The sequence below is a fragment of the Bubalus kerabau genome, chromosome 4 (assembly GCF_029407905.1).
Source record: "Bubalus kerabau isolate K-KA32 ecotype Philippines breed swamp buffalo chromosome 4, PCC_UOA_SB_1v2, whole genome shotgun sequence".
Classification (NCBI taxonomy): Eukaryota; Metazoa; Chordata; class Mammalia; order Artiodactyla; family Bovidae; genus Bubalus; species Bubalus kerabau.
Window position 1 is genome coordinate 75,711,690 of NC_073627.1, and position 18,963 is coordinate 75,730,652.

At 47.4% G+C, this 18,963-nt stretch overlaps 1 protein-coding gene across 3 annotated transcripts in view; it reads left to right on the forward strand.

Annotated features, from left to right (window-relative positions):
* Nucleotides 1-2,524: 2,524 nt before the first annotated feature.
* Nucleotides 2,525-18,963, forward strand: part of ZNF395 (zinc finger protein 395) — a 47,737-nt gene continuing 31,298 nt past the window's right edge. The window contains exon 1 of one of the 3 annotated variants that reach the window (XM_055577765.1): nt 2,525-2,561. The gene's annotated coding sequence lies outside the window, so the exon portion shown is untranslated. The other 2 variants (XM_055577766.1, XM_055577764.1) reach the window with 2 other exon arrangements.

An 18,963-nucleotide genomic window follows, 5' to 3' on the forward strand; every position in this document is an offset into this window, starting at 1 on the left:
AAAATAAACTCACAGCCAGGCACCGGAATCCCTTTACAAAGGGTAGCAGTTTAAAAAGACTGGAATAGAATTTACCTGGAGTCCTATCTGGTGTCAAAAGTGTTCACTATTCTCATTTCATTCAACAAACATTGGCAGAACACCTCAGCCAGGGAGCACCTGGTGTTGCTGGACTCAGTTTCCTCACTACCTTGGTCTGGGTGCTGCAATTAAAGCTTAATTATATGCTGTCTTGTATTGTTCCTTAATTATTGCGAGTGCATTCATTTACTTCCAACTAGGCTGGATGTCCCTTGGGGGCAGGGACTATTTTATAAATGTCAGGATCGGTGAGGGACTTGGCAGAGAGGTGAATCTGCAGAAGTCAGTAAGCACCTATGGTTTGAAGAGAAACAAAAACAGAACCGAAAGCTATTCATGAACTGTGTGTGTGTGCTAAGTCGCTTCGTGTCCAACTCTGTGTGACCCTATGAACTGTAGCCCGCCAGGCTCCTCTATCCAAGGGATTCTCCAGGCAAGAATACTGGAGTGGGTTGCCCTGCCCTCCTCCAGGGGATCTTCCCGACCCAGGAATCGAACCTGAGTCTCCCACATTAGTAGGCGGGTTCTTTACCACAGGTGCCACCTGGGAAGTACATTCGTGAACTGTAGTGATACATAATACATCATAAGATACCTTAATAATAAGGGTGCACATATTGGTTGTTAATGAAGTAGAATATTCCTTTAATAATAAAAAGTAAAATTCAAATCTGCATTTTCCCATTAAGGGGAGGTTTTGCATATTCATATCATTGTTGTGATCCCCCAAATGCTTTGCTTTCTGTTCTTCTTTTGAACGCAAAAGAAGAATGTTTCCTTGAGGATAAGAAGGAAAAGGGGGAACCAGTCTTCGGTGAATTGTTTGATGGCCGAATTAGCCTTTAGCAGGATTTTTCAACAGTGTCAGTATTGACAATTCAGACCAGGTAATTCTTTGTGGTGTGGGGCCGTCCTACGCCTTGCAGGACATTTAGCAGTATCATTGCCCTATACCTGTTTAGATGCTGGGAGCACCACTACCCCCAGTTGTGACAAGCAAAAATACTTCCAGACATTGCCAAAATGTCTCTTGGGGGCAAAAGTCACCCCTAGTTGAGCACTGATATCCTTTAGGGACTTTGGAGTTTTTTAAAGGAGATTTTTCTTATGTTAACAAATGGTGGACCACGAGGGAAGGGAAAGAGTATTTAGTGTTTCTTTGGTGTGACCTAGGCACTGTACCCATGTTTTTTATTTCATCTTACAGATAAAGAAACTGAGGTTCAGATAGAGAAAAGAACCTGCTGAAAAGCCTAAAACTAGTTCGACAGTAAAATCAGGATTGCAAACCAGGCTTGTCTGACTGCAAAGCCTGCTGTCCTTTCCTGCACACTCCCCCCCGTCTCACTGCAAGAAAAACAGTACACTTCAAATTGAAGGTGAACTGACTGCAAACTCAACAAGTAAGTCCAAAAATATTTAAAAACTTTTGGGGGGAGGGGATTGGTTTCTTCTATCCTTTAAATTTATTTGAATATGAATCTATATGCCCACGTATACAGGCACTAGGGCCCTTCACTACCGTTGTGGCTCTTGGTCTTATCTCTGAAAAACACAGAGCAACACAATGGAACAGCTTCAATTCTCCTCGTTACAAATTATACAAAAGCCAGAGCCTAACGGTGCCAAAAGCAACTGGTATTGTTTACATAAGGGCTGAAAGCTAATAGTTAACTTTCTCTCCTGTTAATTCTAGAAACAGCAAATAACGCCTCACTTTACAACTACAAACGAGTGAGCTCGAGTAAAATGTCATAAAATGGAGAAGAAAACATTAAAGCAAAGGAAGATGGAAAGGTTGGTTGCAACCTTCACTCCCTCCGGCCTTTCGTTCTCGCTCGGCGGGCCGGGGCTGCGCGGCCTGGGTCTCCATTGCCCTCGCCCAGCGTCCGTCGGTGGCGCTCGGAGCCTGCTGGCGGCCTTTCCCGCCTTGGGGGAGCTCGGCCTGTCTCGGTGAAGCCGGTCCCAGAGCTCGGCCTGGAAAAACAACAGCGAGAAACTTTGGCTCGGTTGGCGGTTCAAGTGAAAACAGGCAAACATTCAAGTTTCATTCGGGGATGCAGCCGCCGGGTCGGATTTGGGGGTGGTGGTGGGGGGAGGCGGGGGCGTCACCACTCGGTCAGGTTCAAGTGCGCATGTGCGCGAGGAGTCGCTCGGGCACTTATTGAGCGCCCACTGTCTACTGGCGGCCGGGGTGTGCACGCCGGGCGCGCGGCGGGGGTGTGGGGGCGGGGGGCGGGGGGTGGCGCGCGGGCGCGTGTGGCCGGCGAGAGGCGCGCGAGCGGCGGGCGCGCGCGGCGCCGGGGGGCGGGGGGCGCGCGCGGGGAGGGCGGCTAGGGGGTGTGTCTCCAGCCTGGCCCCGGCGCTCGCTGGCTGGTGCGCGCCTCCGCTCCCTTCCCGGGCTGGGAATCCGGGCCGGGTTGTGGCCGCGGCCGCGTACGTGAGCGCAGTGTCCCGGAGAGGGAGGGCAGGCCGGCCAGGTGGGCGCGAACGGAGCCTCGGCGGGCGGGCGGCCGCAGCGGAGCGGAGCGGGGCGGTGGGCCGCGCCGGGCGGGCGGGGGCCGCGGCAGCCGCAGCCCCGAACCGAGCCGAGCTGTCCGAGGGGGAGCTGCCCGGCCCGTGCCGCCACTCGTGGCGGGGCGAGGTGAGCTGCGCGAGGACCTCGCGGCGTTGCAGCCCGGGGACGGGGGGCGGCCCGGGAACTTCCCACGCTCTGCACGCCCGCGGGGGCCGGGCCGGAGGGCAGGGAGGCGGGCGCCGCCGGGCAGCGGCCGGTCGGGGCGCGGGGGCGCTGCGGCAGTGGCCGCGCCGGCCGGGAGGGGGGTGGTTGCGCGCCCTCCCTCCCTCGCGTGCGCCGCCTTGTTTATCACGCTCGCCGAGGAATCCCCTCCCCAACTTTGAGCGCCGGTCCGGAGTCGCCTCTCCGCCGGAGGGTGACCTGCCCCCTCCCTGACCCTTTCCGGCTGGGCGGCTGGCCCAGTCGTTCCGGCGCCCCGCGCGTTCCTGCCTGCTCCGCCGAGCGGCCAGGCGGGCGAGTGCCGGGCTCTGGGACGCGCGGCGCGACACACCCTCCACCTCGGGGGCTGGCCCCCACCCTCCCGGTCCACTTCTGCCCTTCTGTCCACCCCCCTGCTTCCTTTTGCGCGCCTTCACCCTGCCTCTCCTCGCCGGCAGCCCCGGGCGCAGGCACTGTGGACTTGTGGGGTGCCCGGGTGGGGGCCTGGACGGGGAGTTTGTCATGTGCAAACAATTTCCAAGGCAGCGTGTTCTTCCCTGCCTGGGAGTTCGGAGCTCAGCGCCTTCACTTTAGGACTGACTCAGAAATCTAAAGACGCCCACCTGCCAGGGGAGGAGGGGGTTCCGTTGCCTCTTGGTTTCAGACGGCCTTGGCCAATGCCCGGTGACTTTGGAGAGCTTCCCGCAGGCGAGTGTTCTCCAGATGTCAGGCAGCCAGGTGCAGGGGTTACCTGCAGGCCACCGATCCGTTCTTTACACCCCATATGGTGCACTTTGCCTGCAAGTGAGTGATCAACAGGTATCCAAGGCCTTTTTGACATCCTCCTAAGGTTTTGTGTAAACAGAGATTCCGGGTCTCAGGACACTGGAAACACCAAAAAACAGCAATTAAGTTCAATTCCACAGGTACCTTTGGGGGACTGCAGGCCTTCTCAGCACCATGCCAGGCTGTCTGGCAGACAGCACCCAAGGAAAGGTGGAAGTGATTTGAGAGCTCAAGTTCAAATTAATGTACTCTGACTGCCTGAGTGACTAAATGCTGGGGGACAGGGGAACTGTCAAAGGCAAGGTCAGAGCTGGGACTGGACTTAGAGTCCTAAGTTATGAAATCAGTTATGCACATGGAAAATAACTCTGGCAAAGGCCAGAGGTAGGGGAGGAAGAAGTAACAGGTGTGAGAGGTCAGAAAGGGATTGCATATGGGAGGAGAAGAGATTCAGACAGCTATTCAGTGAGGAGGATGTAAAAGATACAGGAGATGATTTCTTCCAGGGTTTATCATTCGGGGGGAGACAGAAAGACTTGAGCATGGGAAATAAGGCCTCAAGATAGGGCACGATTACCTGTCAAGCTGCAAAGTATAGAATAGGTGCTGTTGGAGTTCAGAGAAGGAATAGGGTAGGAATCACAGAACTGTTTTCCAAGAGACCCTTGAGGTGGGCCACAAGGTGCAAACGGACATGACTTTCCTAAGAGACAGGAGATGTCTTGGTCAGACCAGGGGATGTTTCTTGAGCAATAGGAGTAAAGATGGGGAAGGACGATGATTGAGGTTGTGAACATCCTAGAAGGCCAGGTTGAGGGATTGCACTTTACTCTGTGTGTACTGGGGGGACAGTCAAGGTTTCTGAGCCAGAGAGTGATGTCACGAGAGGGTCTTTGGAAAAGACTTTGAAAAGTAATGTTGTTTAGCCTGACTCTTTGGGATCCTGTGGACTGTAGCCCTCCAGGCTCCTGGGTCTATGAGATTTTCCAGGCTAGGATACTGGAGTAGGTTGCCATTTCCTCCTCCAGGGGACCTTCCTGACCCAGGGATCAAACCCGTGTTAACCCGAGTCGCCTGCATTGGCAGGCGGATTCTCTGCTGCTGAGCCACCAGGGAAGCCCTTTGAAAAGTTATGTTAGGAGACAAATCAGTAGGATGTTACAGTTGTGGAATGCCCAGGATTTGGACTGGGATAACTGGAAATGCAAAAGTGGATGAGTTTTAGAAGCATTATGGTTTAAATAATCTGTTGACAGGGGCAGGGTGAAGGAGGAGATGAATGCAAATTAATTCTTTGTGGAAATTGATTACACGCCAGGGCCTTGGAACTGCTGTGCTTGGTAACTGGAGAAATCGGAAATGTGTGTTTTGGAGAGAAGTAATTGATACTCGGGCTGCGGAGAAGTTTCTTTTGTTTGCTAAGAAGTTGAAACATAGGTGTTCTGCTAGCAACTGCAGCCCTGAGATTGGTGGGAAACCAGGGTGTATAGGGTGGGAAAGGCTGCTGGAGCTGGGGGACGGAAGGCACTCTGATGAGTGTCTTCGTGGTCATGGGGGGGTGCAGTAGAGGATGTTGGTGAGGGGATCTAGGGTCTGAGTTGGAAGGCTTTGCTATTCAGATGACATCACCTGGTCCTGAACCTGAAGTTAGCAAAGCAGCTCGGAGGAATTGAGGCTCCAAGGAATATGGGACACTTTTTCTTCTAACTGGGAGAGAGGGAGTGGAGAATGGCGGGAACTAGAATGGAATTCACTAAGCACATAAATTGCTGGACTTTGAAACATGTTGAGTTTTGCTCTCCACAGAGACCTTCAGTCTAGTCCTGGTGTCCCACTGCAGGTGTGCATGGGGGAAGCAACAAGACGAGGGGACAGCCAGATGATCTAAAAGAGGAAGGAGGAAATTTTGGACCCAAATTTCGGATAGTGCCTTTTCCAGGGACAGGTTCCTCCTCCTAACCAGAGCCCTAGCCAGGTCCCAGGAAGCCAGCCACCTGCCTGTCTGTCTGCAGAGGGTGCTTCTCCTGAGCTCTGAACTCTGCTTTCCTGTTGCAAGGCTGAGCAAGGGTGATTTACTGAACAAATTCCCCAAGCCTCAACTTGCAACATCCCAGGGCTGGTGAATTTGAAGGATATGATTGCACAGAGTTGCAGAATGAGTGACAATGTAATTGCAGCTACTTAGTCTCCCTCTTCTTCTGAGATGCAGGATCAATGAATTAGCAGGGCAAACTGGCTCATATGGGGAGAGGTGGCCATCGGATATTTTTTTTCTTTTTAGGGAATATATGACTATCAAAAAAAAAAGGTTGCATGGAGCACTGGTGGAACTAATCTACTGATTACAGAACAGTGTTTTCTACACTGTTTCAACCATGACCTACATTAAGAAAAAAAATTTACATCATGAACCAGTACACCCAATCATGTATGTAAAAACCTAATTTAAGTTCATGAGTACTACCTCTTTTGCTTGGTGCAGTCGCCTCTGATATTTTTATTTAATGAATTTTATTGGAATATAGTTGATTTACAATGTTGTGTTAGTTTCAGGTGTACAGCAGAGTGAATCAGATATTCATATACATACATCCACTCTTTTTTAGATCCTTTTCCCATATAGATCGTTACAGTGTTGCATAGAGGTCCCTGTGCTATATGGTAGCTCCTTGTTAGTTCCTAATGGCTCAGTGGCTAAAGAATACGCCTGCAACATAGGAGACACAGGAAACACGAGTTTGATCCCTGGCTTGGGAAGATTCCCTGGAGGAGGAAATGGCAACCCACTCCAGTATTCTTGCCTGGGAAATCCCATGGACAGTGGAGCCTGGTGGGCTACAGTCCACGGGGTCGCAGAGAGTTGGACACGACTCAGCACAGCACAGCACAGTGTGCACATGTCAATCTCAATCCTGATATTTTTATTTTCTATTCTATTGTTTTTCATTTACAAATGTTTATTGTCTTCCACCAAGTCAACTTAACGAGTCTGTAATGGATCATAACCCACAGTTAGGAAAACAGTTAAAGAGCATTTTCACATCGAAGAAGTATTGAGTAAACTGCTTCTGTGCAGAGCGCCCCGGATTAGTGCTGAAGGTGGAAGGAAGCATGAGGAAGGGACTGAACGTTTACAGACTCCATGAGAGATAAGGTCCGCCTGTGATTAAGGAGCAAGGCAAGGTGATGAAATGCCAAGATGAAAAATAAGTAGCCACAGGGGGCAAGGGAAGGAGCTATGCTTGTGTGACTTGGAAAAAACTTCTGAAATAGGGAAGGAAGTCTGGGGTGATTCCTTTGTGGTGTCTCATGGTGCCTCACAGGTGGGGGGTTTATCACTATGATGCTGCGCAGGTGGGGGCCCATGGCCAGGGGTTAGGGGTGTATACAGTGTGCAGAAGAGGTCCTTGTGAGAGAGGAGGGAGCAGTCAGACTGGAAAGGTTGGTTAGGATCAAAGGGTAGTGGAGGGGTTGTAAACAGGAGGCCCAAAGAATGTGTTCAGTTTGCAGACTGGGGTTGTCCCTGGGAGGTTTTCAAAAATCAGGAGCAGTCCAGAAAAACCTCTGAAGTTGGAACTCTCGTAAAAAGTCAGATCAGGCCAGCCTGTGCAACTGAGTGGTGGCTGGCCCCTGGAGATGGGAGACAGCACCACCCTGGCGGGGTGGGCCAACAGACATTGGGGTTTCCCTGCTCTCCGCTGCTTTAATCCAGTTGATGTCAGTTCCTGCTCAGCTCTGCAGGCCTTTGGGTTTGTGATCTGAGTTTCCAAGAGACGCAGAGGCCAAGGAGGGAATTTGGGATCGCTGTCGGAGGGTTCAGGTAGGAGTGTGACACTGAATTTGAGAGCTTTGTGTGCAGATGACTTGTTTGAGGCTTGTCAGTAGTCTTTTCTGAGTTGCTGCTGGCTGGCACTTTGAAATATCTTCCTGATGATTGGAATGATACTAATCGGAGATGGCCTTGGACTATATTCTCTGGTGAGGCTGGTTTCTAGTGACCCCCCCAGGATCTTTCAGTCCTCCGCCTTTCCACTTCTGGCTGGCCTGGTTAGATGGTGACTCCTGGCACGTACTTTCTGGGAACCATGTTGAGGTAATAATTTGGTGAGATGTGAGTCACAACTGCCAAGTGCCATTTGACATTAGGTTCTCAGGAGCTTTGGTTCTGTGAGTGAATAATAAAGGAATGGTAAGGAGACGGTGTCATTTCTTCTCTTAAATCCTTCCTAGGATGGTCTCGGAGGTGGGCTTCCGGGATCCAGAGACTGATAACCCAGGATGGGTAATGACCCTGTAATAATTGGTTCAAGACCAGGTATGAATGCAAATGATTCCTAGAAAACTAGTGGGTCCATAACCACCCGTGATTGATAGTCCTTCCCCGGGAGAAGCTGCAGGTGACAGGGACTGAACAAGAACCGCTCTGCTTTTTATAGATGTGCGGCTTGACTATTTTAAAATACAGTTTTGTTTTTTTTTAATTTATTTATTTATTGAGGACTGTATTGAGTCTTTGTTGCTGTGTGGGCTTTTCTCTAGTTTCAGTGAGTGGGGGCCACTCTCTAATTGTGGTGCTCAGGCTTCTCACTGTGGTGGCTTCTCTTGCTGGGGAGCAGGGCTGTAGGAAGAGTGGGGTTCGGTAGTTGCCGCGTGTGGTCTCAGCAGTCGAGGCTCCCAGGCTCTAGAGCACAGGCTCAGTAGCTGTGGTGCAAGGGCTTAGCTGCTCCGCCCCCATGTGGGATCTTCCAGACCCAGGGATTGAACCCGTGTCTCCTGCATTAGCAGGTGGATTCTTTACCACTGAGCCACCAGGGAAGCCCCTAAAATATAGTCTTTGTTAAAAAAAAAAGTCAAAACTGACATATTTTTTACCAAATTGCTTAAAAATATGTGACCATAGGATGCAAGGATAACCAGAAGTCAGCCGAATCATATCAAATTAAAACCCGTTTCCTGCTTTTTTAAAAATAAGTGTCCAGTGCCCCTCTTTCACTTTATATCTTCATTTTATTTATTTACTGGGCACGTTAGATCTCAGTTGCAACACGGAGTCTTTCATTGCATTGTGTGGGCTCCAGAACAGCCGTGGGCTCAGCAGTTGCAGTGCGAGGGCTTCTGTAGTTACGGCACGTGGGATCTTAGCTCCCTGAGCAGGGTTGGAACCCGAATTCCCTGCGTCGGAAGATGGATTCTTAACCACTGGGCCACCAGGGAAGTCCCCCATTTCCTGTTTTATATAACGGTTTGGTTACTACATCAGAGAAGCCATGCAAGTATTTATCAGTTTCTTTAGGTAGGATGGTCCATATTAAATAAGTGGTGGAATGTGGGCTGGGTGGTGGTATTAATTTAATTTGACAGTTGTATGCAAAAACTGTTAATTAGTGGCTCTGAGTCAGCCTGGAAAGGGGTCCAAAAATGAGTGCCATAGGGTTCTATTCTTGGCGTTGAGCTGTTCAACATTTTTTTTCCATCGTTGTGGGTGAAGATACAGAAGGTGTGTTTGTCAACATTGTTGACAGTGTAGAGGTGGGAGGAATTGCTTATTTAGTAGATAGACCAAGATTCAGAGATATACAGAATGAGGGCTCAAATTTAGAAAAGAAATTCCGTGAGGGATAAATGTAAAGCCTGATTTAGTTTTTAAAATTTGAATTGTAATATTTATACATTCTGGTAAGATAATCCCCCTCCTGGAGACCACATTGCAGGTGTACAGGATGCTTTGTACACAGAGATTATTTAGAGTTTGTTTTTTTTTTTTCCTTAAACTGTAATGAAAAATTGGAAACAACGTAAATATCCAGTAGTGTAACTGGGCAGAAAGTAATCCATAAGTGATTCTGATGGATGTGTCTTCATAGTGGAATATTATGCCATTAAAAATCATGGTTAGGAATATTTTAAAATAACATGGGCAGATGTTTCTGCGAAAAGTTAAGGAGCATCTACAGTATGATTTCAAATCTTAAGTTTTTGAAAATAGTTTTATTTATTCTGGGTGTACTGGGTCTTTGTTGCTGCTCATGGGCTTTTCTCTCATTGCGACGAGCGGGGGCTCCTCTAGCTGTGTGTGGCGTGCGGGCTTCTCATTGTGGTGGCTTCTTGTGTAGCATGGGCTCTAGGGCACGCAGGCTTCAGCAGTTGCAGCACGTGGGCTCAATAGTTGTGGCACACGGGTTTAGTTGCTGCAAGGCATGTGGGGTCCTCCCAGATCAGGGATCGAACCTGTGTTTCTGGCATTGGCAGGCGGATTCTTTGCCACTGAGCCACCCAGGAAGTCCCTATGATTTCAAATCTTAAAATAAAAAAGTGCATAGAAAATGACTGGAAGGAAATATTCCAATAATTCTAATACCAAAATACTAATATTGGTTACTTCTAGATAGACAAGTTGAGTGACTTTTTTTTTAACATTTTAAGTTTGCTATTTATATTTTTTATAGGGTGTATGTATGTCACAGTGGGAAAAACACTACCATATATTTTTTTAAAAATATACTTCATTTTCTTGAGCAGTTTTATATTCACAGCGAAATTGAGAGAAAGATACAGAAATTTCCCACATTCTCCCTGCCCCTCGCATGCACAGCCTCTCTAGCCATCAACATCCCCTATCAGATGGTACATTTGTTGTAACTGATGAACCTATGCTGACAATTACTAATCACCCAAAATCCATAGTTTATATTAGGATATTCTGATTTTGGACAAATGTATCCACTGTTAAAGTATCACATAGAGTATTTTCACTGCCCTAAATCCTCTGTGCTCTGCCTATTCATCTGTCCCTCTCCCTAACTCCAGGTAGCCCCTTTTATTTTTACTGGCTCCACGGTTTTGCTTTTTCTGGAATGTTATATCATCAGAATTGTACAGTGTGCTGCTTTTCAGATTGGCTTATGTCACTCAATAATATGCATCTAATCTTCCTCCATGTCCTTTCCTGGCTTGGTAGTATAATTCTTTTCAGCATTTCTTTTTAGCACTGAATGCTACTGCTAAGTCACTTCAGTCGTGTCCGACTCTGTGCGACCCCATAGACGGCAGCCCACCAGGCTTCCCCGTCCCTGGGATTCTCCAGGCAAGAACACTGGAGTGGGTTGCCATTTTCCTTCTCCAATGCATGAATAGCACTGAATAGTATCCCATTACCTGGATGTAGCACAGTGTATGTATCCGTTCACCTTGGTTGCTTCCAAGTATGGGCAGTCATTATGAATGAAGCCGCTGTAAACATCTGTGTGCAGGTTTTTATGTGAATGTAATTTTTCAGCTCCTTTGGATAAATACCAAGGAATGCAACTGCTGTATCATATGGTAAGAGAGTGTTCAGTTTTGGAAGAAACCACCAAAATGTTTTCCAAAGTGGCTGCACGACTTTGCATTCCCACCGGCAATAAATGAGAGTTCCTGTTGCTCTATATCCTCACCAGCATTTGGCGTGGTCAGTTATCTGGATTTTGGCCATTCTCATCGGTGGGTAGTGGTATCATTTTAATTTGCATTTCCCTAATGACTTGTGATCACATCTTTTCATGTGCTTTTTTGGTTATCTGCATGTCTTCTTTGGTAAGGTATCTGTTAAGGTTTTTCGCTCACTTTTTAAAATGTTTGCTTTCTCACTGTTGAGTTTTAAGAGTTCTTTGTATGCTATGGATAATAGTCCTTTATCAGTTGTGTCTTTTGCAAATATTTTCTCCCAGCCTGTGGTTTGTCTCTTCACTCTCCTGAACACTATTTTTAAAAAACATTTTATCGTTCAGGGACAGGATGGGGTAAAAGTAGATGATTCATTCAGTGACTAATCTTGAGTTATTTACCTGCTATGTGTCAAGCACTGACTGGAGACACAAAAGAAGACTCAGTCCCTGACCTGAATTTGATGATCTAATTGAAAGCGGGAGACCAGAAGTCAAACAGACAAGCACAGTGTAGCCCCAGTGGTCCTCCAGGTGCCAAGGAGGGGACAGGTCATGTGGGAAAAAGTTTGAGATTGTTCTGTTGTTCACAAGTTGAATGGGAGCCCTGAGTGACATGAGGTTTTTTTAGAAGTTAGTGTTAGCTGCTCAGTCACGTCTGACTCTTTGAGACCCCATGGACTGTAGCCTGCAAGGCTCCTCTATCCATGGAATTCTCCAGGCAAGAATACTGGCATGGGTAGCCATTCCCTTCTCCAGGGGATCTTCCCAACCCAGGAATCGAACCCTGGTCTGCTGCCTTGGCAGGCAAGATTCTTTACCATCTGAGCCACTGGGCAAGCCCTATTTTAGAATTCAAATCCCATTAATAACTGGATCAGAAATTTATCAGTCCAATCCCAGGGTCTGGTGTTGATGGCCTCTGCTGGTCTTGTGACATTTGGACCACTGTGGGGCTATGATTTAAAAAAAACATGAACAGAGAAGACGTCACCCACAGGAAGGGGCCTGGGATGGTGTGGGATTAGGAATGACAGGAGTATGCTCAGGGCCGTGGGCACCCAGTAGTGCTTTCAGATATTTTCATGGTTATTGACTTCTTCATCTCTCTTCCTGGTGTTAGAATATGACCAATGGACGGAACAATTACTTTATCCTCTCTAGCTTCAGATTCTTCCTCTGTAGAATGATTGCTTTACATGATTCCTTACCTGTTGAATGATTACATGGAAGGTGATGAGCTTTAAGGTTCCTTTAAACCATAAAGACTGGGAGACCAGATTTCCGTTCTGTCAGAAAAGGAATTTTTTTTTTTAATTTGATTTTTTTGTTTAGCTGTGCCAGATCTCAGTTGTGGCACACAGACTCTTTGATCTTTGTTGCCATGAGGGGTCTTTAGTTCCGACATTTGAACTCTTAGGTGCAGCATGTGGGGTCTAGTTCCCTGACCAGGAATGAAACCCCTGCACTGGGAGTGTGGAGTCTTAGCCACTGGACCACCAGAGGAGTCCTGGAAAAGGAATTTTCTAGCTGGCAGGTCTGACCAACAGTGGAAATGTCTTCCCATGGAGTAGTGAGCTCCCCATCATTGAAGGTATTCAACGTGGGCTGAATGCTGTGGATTAAGGGTGCCGTGGAAGAGAACAAGGATTAGGCTGACTTCCAAAGTCCTTTCCAATTCTTAGGTTATTGTGCGACCTGTCAAAGCTGAAAGATAATGTGAAATATGGGATATACCTCTAATTGTACAGTACTACGGTCAGCATCATCGTTGTAAGCTTTTTAGAAAATGTTAAGTGGGTCCCAACATTTTCAAGAAATCTGCTGGGGTCATTTTAGAAAGGAGGAAGAGAACTATTCAGTGGTGGCTCAGGAGTCAGTTTGTGGCCAGGACTGCCGAAAATTGAATTTTGTCTTTAGGAAAAGCAAGAAGTCAGAGGTGGAGTGGAGATGGCAAATAACGATAAACAAAGCAGGTTGACATTTGGAAGACTAACATGTTTATTGGGCAGTTGTATTCAGTATAATGAATGAATCAAGCTGGGGACCTTTAATTGACTCCTGGGGTCCTCTGCTTGGCTGTGGAGGACCTGAAAGTGTCCTTGACTCCCTCCTTCCTCATGTTTTCCAGGCAGGTTTCTATGACCAGGTTATTGTTGTTACTGAGCTCAGTCACTCAGTCGTATCCGACTCTTTGTGACCCCATGGACTATAGCCTGCCAGGCTCTTCTGTCCATGGGAATTCTCCAAGGAAGAACACTGGAGTGGGTTGCCATTTCCTTCTCCTGGGGATCTTCTGGACCCAGAGGTCAAACCTCGAACCCAAGTCGCCTGCATTGCAGGTTCATTCTTTACCATCTGAGTCAGCTGGGGGGCCCTCAGCACATTAAATGCCATCCTGACACCAGGGATGAGTCTGAACCTTGTGGCTGCTTTGTGGATCTAGTGACAGTGACGACAAGGAACAGATAAAGACACTTTTGGGTGGGATTTTCCAGAAATGCATATGTTAATGTTATTTTATATTACACAGTAAATTTGTGATTTGAATAAAAATGTTTTTGTTTTCACATTTTTATTATTTGTTGCTTCCGTGTGGAAGTTTAATTTTGCCTAAATTTTACTTAAATATGTGGTTTATTTAGAATCCACTCTGGTTAAACATTTTCGATTTTCTTGCTGATATTTTTGGATTCCTGCTTTTGTTGGGAGCACTCTCAGGGCTAACTCACATAGCAAATGTTTCTCAGAAATTCCGCAAGGAGAATAGAGGTTTATCTCATCTTTTGGAGAAGAATGCAAGATTTATGTCACCAGGCCATTCATGCCGGCCTTTTGGCATTTGAAAGAATCAGTATTAGGCAAGAAAGTGTGTTTTTTTGTGTGTTTTTTTTTTTAATTTTTTGGCTGGACTGGGTCTTTGTGGCTGTGCAGGCTTTTCCCTTGTTGAGACGAGAAGGGGCGCTCTCCAGTTGAGGTCCGCGGGCTTCTCATCACAGCAACTTCTTTTGTTGCAGAGCATGGGCTCTGTGGTTCAGGGGCTTCAGCAGTTGCGGCTCCCAGGCTCTAGAGCACAGGCTCTGTAGTTGTGGTGCCTGGGCTTAGTTGCTCCCAGGCATGTGGAATCCTCCTGGACCAGGGATTGAACCTGTGTCCCCTGCATTGGCAGGCAAACGCTTTACCTTTGAGTTGCCAGGGAAGCCCAAAAGTGCTTTTCTTCATGTGGAGCAATTTCGGGGTGCTTACCTAGGGGGCGTCAGTTTTAGGTGTATGTAAAAAGTACAGACAGAACTCTGTAATTGAGAGCTAAAGTGGGAAATCTTTGTGCCTTTGATGATGAAGGGCTCAGGCCGCCTTTATCTCAGCATCATTTGGATCTCACACAGTATATGGCACATCAGCTGTGCTTGTTGAGCTGCTCGGAATCAGTTCCCTGGGCTACATAACAGTGAGTATGGGAAAAACTTAGGCTATCAGATTTTTTTTTTTAAGGCAAAAACACGATAAGAAATAACAGCTCTCAGCCGTTTTTGTCCTTTGAGTATTAGGAAGCCATAAAACTCTTAGTAAAAACAACCACACTGGGTGGCTGTTTTTCAAAGTGCAAGGGGGCGGGGGAGTTGGTGGTGGTGGCGGAGGAATGAAAACCTCCCTGTCCTCTTTCTATTTTTCTTCTTCAGCCGAACACGAATTGCTCCTGGTGTGCCGCTCTTAAATTCCTGTGTCCTCTATCCATTTTAATCTTGTTATCTATTTTTATGGCGACTGTCGCCATGGTACTTGTGCACTTTACATAGCACAACAGAGATTTCAGATATCTCATAGGACAGCTCGAAGTTCTGCTGCAGCCAGGGAGAACCGGTGCTGGGGTAGTTTTCTTTTTAAATTGAGGTGTAATTTGCATACAGAGGAATGCTCAGATCTGAACGGTGCCGTTTGATCAGTTTTGACAAAGGCATCCCGAGACAGAACCTTTCTATCACCTCCGAAGTGTTCCTGTGACCTTTTTGAGTGAATCCTTACCGCAACCAGAAGGACCACAACTCTGATTTCTAAGACCCTAGGCTAGTTTTGGTGACCCTGGGTCCTTAATAATAGACTTTTGTGTTTCTATGGGCTTTTCACATGGCGTTTTGAAGAGGTGGAGAATGTGTGTGTGTGTTTAAAAGATCAGTGTTTTGTGTGATTAGGTGGCCCCCAGGAGTAAATGAGATTTTGGAGCTTGTCTGATGTGGTGGTCAGCTTCTTCCTTCTCATGAACCCATGGGATCGGAATTGATGTTAAAAATCCTGATTCCCAGATGGAAGGGTCTGAAGCACAGCTGGTTGGCTAGGGGCCCTGGTGTGGATTACGTGTGGTTGGGTGAGAGCTGCCATTATGGGCGAGTCTGTGTGTGTGTGTGTGAGTGTGTGTGATGTTGAACAGCTGGAATGCTCAACTCGAACAACTGAAATCTTTCCTAGGACATCCCTTTATATTACCCAGAAGCCCTCTGACATGCCTTTCTCGTTTTTTTCTTGTCTCTTCCCTGAACTGGCATATAAATTGAACCATCCACAGAGTCACAGAGCTGGGATTCTAATACTTAAAGTAAGATCTGTGTTGCAAAGCCCACTGCTTTGCACCACTCTGCTTTCAGCCTCCTAGGGAATTGTATGGCAGATTCAGTTAGAAATTGCCCCCAAACATAGGACTGAGATGTACGGAACAAGGTCGGTTTCTTTTTAAAAAATCACATGGTGAAATGCAATTTTCTTTACACTAGTACATGAACACATTCTCTGTAGGAAAAAAAAAAATGCAAACCTTCCAGAGCAAAACCAAATCTTCCTTAACACCCACTTGTAATCCCAGTCCTTCCCCAGAGGTTAACCACTGTTACGAGTTTGTTGGTGTTCTCAGATGCTTAACATACTTGCAGTTATACCTGAAGAACTAAAAAAAAAGTGCACTGCAAGATGTGTTGTGCTCCCCCCACCGCCTTACATCTTGGTGATAGCTTTCTGTCACTGTGGATAGGTCTTACTGATTTTACCTCCTGCATAACCTTCCTTAGAAGGCTAAACCGTTGTTTGTGGGTTTCCCAGGTGGCGCTAGTGGGAAAGAACCTGCCTGCCAATGGGGAAGACATAAGAGATGTGGGCTTGATCCCTGGGTGGAGAAGATCCCCTGGAGAAGGGAATGGCAACCCACTCCAGTATTCTTGCCTGGAGAATCCCATGGACAGAGGAGCCTGGTGGGCTACAGTCTGTGGGGTTGCAAAGAGTTGGACATGACTGAAGCGACTTAGCACACACACAAACAGTTGTTTAATTTAGCCTAGTTGATGGCCATTGAAGTTATTTCCAAATCCCCTACTGATACAAATGCTGTTACAGTAAACATGGCCAGACATGCCTGCTTGTCACACATGTGACCAAGGATAGATACTGAGAAAGGGGATTTGCTGGTTAACAGGGTACTTTAATTTTTTTTTTTTTTGTATTTATTTATTTGGCTGCGCTGGGTCTCAGTTGTGGCATGTGGAATCTTTAGTTGAGGCGCATGGGATCTAGTTCCCTGACCAGTGATGGAACCCAGGCCCCCTGCATTGCGGAATGTGGAGTCTCAGCCACTGGACCACCAGGGAAGTCCTGATACTTTAATTAAAAAAAAAAAATAAAGACCCATTACAGGGTCAGTTCTGAGCTTAGGCTTGATGTAGGCCAGAAGTTCTTCGGGTGGGCTCAGACACAAAGCAGTTGTTTTCTGAGAATGGGGCAGGCCCCAGGGTGTGCGAGTATGCAGTTTGGCTGGGAGGCTGGGTGTTGGGGAGAGTCCGTTGAACCCCATAGTCAGTTGGGTCTAGTTCCCCGAGGACTTTGACCTGTGTGTTGGAGAAGAATCACTGGCTGGATGAGCAGCCGTGGTGGCCCCTAGATGCTGAATTCTAAATCTAGTTCACTCCCTAGCTGGACACCTTCAACCCATCTGTGATGGTTCTCTGTCCATCTTTAGAATACAAAGTGTGGCTTCAACACGCAAGCCAAGGGTCAGGCCTCTGGAAGCATTTTTGTGTTCTTTAAAAAAAAAAGGAAAACCTAGAACACCGTCTGTGTTACTCCTGTTGGCAGTTCCATTGTGCTTGGAGAAGGACGGAGTGTATCTCTCTGTGTTTACCCTTCTTCCCATCATCTCTAGATCTCTGAGAACTCCTGGAAGACAGGAAAAGTCATCGTCAGGCCAAACCCATGCCTTTAGGAGGGTGTGTGGCAAGGAAGGGCTTGGCTCTGTCCCTTTTGAACGGAGCATGCTGATGCTACTGGTCACCCAGCTGGTGAGGGCAAGGTCCCGTTGCCACCTTAATCATCCTACGTGCGTTCGCCTTCAGATTTCTTACGCAGAGGTTAGAAAAGAGTTCTGGTTCTGAATCCAGGGGCCCCCAACTGATTGCACTCACACAGTTGTCCAAACCCAGTAAGGCAATTTATGTTGCCTTCTTTGGGGGTGTTGACCCGCTTCGGTCAAGGTTGGCACCCTATTTTATCTCTCTGACTTGCTAGACTCTCCCAGGGCTCACTGGCCTTAATCTTTCTGGTCCTTTGAGTGTGCCCTCCCCGTGACAGCCCAGTGAGCTGACTGTCCTGGGGTTTCACAAGTTCTTTCTCCATGGGCAGCCACCTGTGTCCCCAGTGTGTGGATGATTCTCTTAAGTTTATAGGTGGCGGTGGGTAGCGTGTTTCCTTTTGGTTTAGTACTTTTGCATCGGTGCTGGACAAAACGATTTGTTTGTTTTTTTTTTTACTTTGTGATCACGGTAGGATGACAATCCAGTCTACACAGACAGAGGTCCCTATGTCAGAGCTCTTGCATGATTTCTGTTTCCCCTCCCCGCTTAAATGTATTACACTGCCCTTGTCAGTGTTCAGCTTTACTGTCAGCTTTTCCCTCCTTGAGCGAAGTTTTCCCTGTAGTCTTGTCTCATCACCACCCAGAGCTTGGTGCCTTTTTTAAGGCTAACGTTTATTGAACTTAGCCCTGGAGGTTTCTTTTCCCATTCCTTCCTGGGATTTTCCTCTCAGACCTGGGGGATCAGACTCTCTAGGAAGGGGATCTTGGTGACTCTCTCCTTCTTTTTTTTAAATTATTTTTTAAAATTTACTTGGTTGTCCTGGGTCTTAATTGTGTCATGCGGGATCTTTGTTCCCTGACCAGGGATCAAACCTGGCCCCCCTGCATTGGCAGGTGGATTCTTATCCACTGTGCCACCAGGGAACACTTTCTTTTTAAAAAAGTTGTATTGGAGTATAGTTAATTTCCAGCGTTGTGTTATTTCTGTTGTCCAGCAGAGTGACTCAGTTATACATGGTTCTGTCACTTCCTAGCTCTGTGGCCTTGGGAATGTTGCTCAACCTTCCCACGTCTCAGTTTCCTCATCTGTCAAGTGGAGGAGGTGATACTGCTTCTCTCGTGGGGCTATCGTGAGGAATGAAGTGAGACACAGTCTGTGAAATACATAGCCAGTGGCCAGCCCTTCTGTCTTTGAGTAATGATAGCTCTCGGAACATTCCTGAACAACTATAGTCTTCGAAAGGCTGCAGGATGGACAGAATGCTGGGTTTCTCTTGCCCTTGATTCTAACAGTTCTAATGAAGCAGATAGACGCGATCTGGGGGAAACAGACCGGGCCTTTCCTCTCAAAAGAGTCTAGTTGTCAGCATGGCCTTAAGTTCAGCCTCCCTGCCTGACCTGGGGTGGGATTCCATGTGGTCCCAGGGGCCAGCAGTGGCTTACCAGTGCTGGGCAGCCACTGTGGCGACCCACCACATGCCAGGGTCGTTCTTCTCTTTTCTCAGAGTGCATGTGTGTGGGCCCGTTGGTCCTTCCGTTTGGTCCACATTAACTTTGTTACTTTGGCTCAGTCACTAGTGAATGTGCTCTCATCCTCTGTCCATTTCAGGAAAAACATCCAAGAGTGG